This window comes from Eptesicus fuscus, chromosome 7, assembly GCF_027574615.1.
Source record: "Eptesicus fuscus isolate TK198812 chromosome 7, DD_ASM_mEF_20220401, whole genome shotgun sequence".
NCBI classification, from domain to species: domain Eukaryota; kingdom Metazoa; phylum Chordata; class Mammalia; order Chiroptera; family Vespertilionidae; genus Eptesicus; species Eptesicus fuscus.
In genome coordinates, this window is record NC_072479.1 from 43963619 (window position 1) to 43967197 (window position 3579).

At 44.0% G+C, this 3579-nt stretch overlaps 1 non-coding gene across 1 annotated transcript; it reads right to left on the reverse strand.

Annotated features, from left to right (window-relative positions):
* Positions 1-1313: 1313 nt before the first annotated feature.
* LOC114234182 (U6 spliceosomal RNA) lies at positions 1314-1421 on the reverse strand. Its single transcript, XR_003620385.1, has one exon. It is a non-coding gene; the product is annotated as a U6 spliceosomal RNA (small nuclear RNA).
* Between the last annotated feature and the right edge of the window lie 2158 nt (positions 1422-3579).

The window sequence follows — 3579 nt, forward strand, 5'->3', positions numbered from 1 at the left end:
TGTGGACTGGAAGGTCCCAGGTTCAATTCCGGTCAAGGGCATGTACCTTGGTTGCAGGCACATCCCCAGTAGAGGGTGTGCAGGAGGCAGCTGGTCAATGTTTCTCTCTCATCGACGTTTCTAGCTCTCTATCCCTCTCTCTTCCTCCCTGTAAAAATCAATAAAATATATTTAAAAAGTAATAAAAATAAAAAATAAAAAAAGGTAAGTATATAAATTTTCTTAGATATTGCCAAATTTCCCTCCAAAAAGCTTGTACCAGTTTGCATTCCTAATAACCATGTATAAGAGTGCCTGTTTCTCTCCAGAATGTATCATACTTTTTAATTGTCATCTGGTAATATTACCCCAGTGCAGTTTTTAATTTTAATTTTTCTAATTGTGAGAGAGATTAAAGATCTTTTCCTGTCTTTAAAGGTCACTTTTATATCTCTATTTGTGAATTGTCTGCTTGTGTCTTTTCCCTGTATTAATTAACGTTTTAAAATCCTTTTCTCCTCAATTAAATAAATATTTGTATATTAGCAATATTAGTACTTTATCTTCAGTTAAATCTATGACACAAACATTTAAATTTTTTTTTCAGTTGTCTTTTACTTTGTTTTTGTCATACAGGAAACTTTCATTTTTATATAGCCAGTTATCATTTTGTTGTTTTTTAATTGCTTCTGGATTTGAGTCATAGTTAGAAAATCTTTTTCTATACCAAGGTTAAAGACTAAATCACCAATGTTTTCTTCTAGTACCTGCCCCTCCCTCTATTATTTTTACATTTAAAGCCTTATTCCATTTGGAGTTTCTGCTTATGTGTGGTGTGAGGTATGGATCTAAATGTATTTTATTCCAAATGGTTATCCTGCTGTCACAGAACTATGTGATTAAAATTACAGTACTCTTCCTAGTAATTTGTGATGCCACAAAATACTAAATTTATCATGTACTAAATTTCCATTGGTAGTTGGGTTTCTTTCTGGGCTTTCTGATCTATTCTCTCTGTCTGTTCATCTATTTACTAGAGGCCCGATGCACTAAATTTGTGCAAGGGCTTTGGCCCCGGGGCCCCGCCCGCTGCTGCTGCAGCCGGGGACCTCTGCCGCTTCTGCCATGGCCCCCACCCACTTCGGCTTTGTCTGGAAGGAAGGATGCCCGGAAGGACGTCCAGTCTAATTAGCATATTACGTTTTTATTATTATAGATGTACCAGTACCATCCTGTTTTAATTATGAAAACTTCATAGTATATGTCTCATAGAGCTAGTCCTTTTTCCTAGTCTTTCCTTCTCAGTGTAGTCTTGTCTATTCTTGCATGTTTGTTTTCCTACATGATTTCTCCTTGAATTTGGGTGTCATCCTTGCACAGGATCCATGTTAATCTTCTCTGTATCATTTCAATTTTAGTGTAAGTGCTACCAAAGTGAATATTCCACATGATTTTTAAAATGTTTTTATTGATTTTTGTAGAGAGAGGGAGAGAGAGAAACACTGATATGAGAGAGGAACACTAATCAGTTGCTTCCCTCATGCAAGATGAAGCCAACAACCTGGGCATGTGCCCTGACCAGGAACTGAACCAGTGACCTTGATGACATTGGTTAATAAAATTATACAGGTTTCAGGTGCACAATTCTACAACACATCATCTGTGCACTGTATTGTATGTTCACCACCCCAAGTCAAGTCTCTGTTCATCACCATGTATCTCCCCTATACCCTCCTCCACCTCCCACTACCCCAGCCTCCCTCAGGCAATCACCATACTGTTGTCTGTGTCTATAAGAGAAAGACAAGTACCATATGATTGTACTTATATGTGGAATCTAATGAACAAAATGAACTAACAAGCAAAATAGGGCCAGACTCATAGATAGAGAACAGTCTGACAGGTGTTATGTGGGGGGTGGGGTAGGTGAGGGGGGTGAAGGGATTGAGCAGTATGGTCTTTCAAAAATAAAAATAGTTAACAGTAGAGATTAGCGGTGAGAAGATGGCAGCCATATAGGTGAAAGCAAACACACCTCTTCTTGGCACCAAACCGGACTTACAGTTAAAATTTAGAGCAATAACCTGAATTAACAACAGAAGGACACCTGAACTCAAATATTATATCCAAAGATTAAAAAGGGGAAGCTACACAGAGACTGATAAGAGAAGTGGAGACACAGAGAGAGTTGGTCCCTGCACCCAGGGGCTGTGGCTGAAAATCCAGAGAAATATTATGGCTGCAAAAGACCCCCAGAGGAAAGTGGGGTCTCAATCCCATGCTGGGACCCCCAACCCAGAAAATCAAGGCCTGGAAGAAGAGCCTGCATAACATTGGCAGCAAAAATAAGCAGGGACTTAGTCCACGGGATAAGGGAGGCAGATGCTTATATCCCAGCATTCTCCTAAAGGCTAACTCACAGGGACTGGTTCTTGGGCACTTTAAAGGTCACTTTCATATCTCTATTTGTGGTTCTGGTAGAGGGGAGGAGACTCAGGGCATACGGAAGCCAATGGGAGCAGATCTGGGTGGCAGAGCGCTGGAGATCAGGAAGGTAGGCTTCTGAGTTCCCAGTCCTGAGCTAACATTCCACACTGCCCTCGGAACCCATCTCCCAGGGCCCAGCACTTCTATTCTTACAGAACCAGCTGGAAAAAGTGCACTCACCCTGTCCTCCAAATACTGGCAACACCACCCTGCCAAGCATGAGTCTGGCATAAAGGACTCTTGGCTGTACCCAAAAGGAACCTGAGCTGTGCCTTTTTTTTCTGGAAAAACTATTGACAGTCTTAGATGAATATTGAACTGAGTGGTCTGGAAACACAAACCAATCTTCCCTGCTTCCACGTGGGTTAGGCTGGCACCATCCCCAATAGAAGGCGCCGTGGTCAGGTCTCAGGCTGCAGGCGGCTGCAGAGCTAAGGGGAGGCATGCACTTGCAAGCCTTGCTTCAGGATCTCTGACAGGGCACCACCAAGCCAAAAAGCCAGCAGCTAACTGCCCTGCTGAGGATCTGCACCACCCCCAACAAAGGGCCCCCTGGATTTGCATACCCAAAACCTTCTCACACCATCAGCTAAGCACAGACCCAAAGTGGGGAAGAATTGCAAATCAGAACTGGGTTAGAGGTCTCCACCAGGGCCTCTGGCAGCAAGCTGCAGAGATAGAAGGGAATGATAAGCTATCTCTCCCCTCACAAGAACCAGCACCTCCCCAAGCAGAGGGGGCAGCCTTGATCTATTACTCCAAGGACCACCTGCACCCTACAGGTGAAGCCTTGCAGGATAAAGAGGTCACAACTCAAACTCTGAAATCTAGTGTGACCCCCTTGGGACCTCCCTTCAAGAGCTCTGGAGGGGCATGGGTGAGCTAGACAGCAAGTGGGCCAGGGGCCTGTGCCACCCCCAACAAAGGGCCACCTGAATTTGCATTCCCAAAATCTGCCGGATCAAACCAGCCAAGCACAGACCCACAGCAGGAAGGAAGTGCAAACCAGAGCTGGGACAGTTGGAGCCACTCATCAGAGCATTTCATCAGGGCTTCTGTCAGTGAGCTGCTGTGATAGAAGGAGGCGAGCAGCTCTCTCCCCTCCCGAGGGCA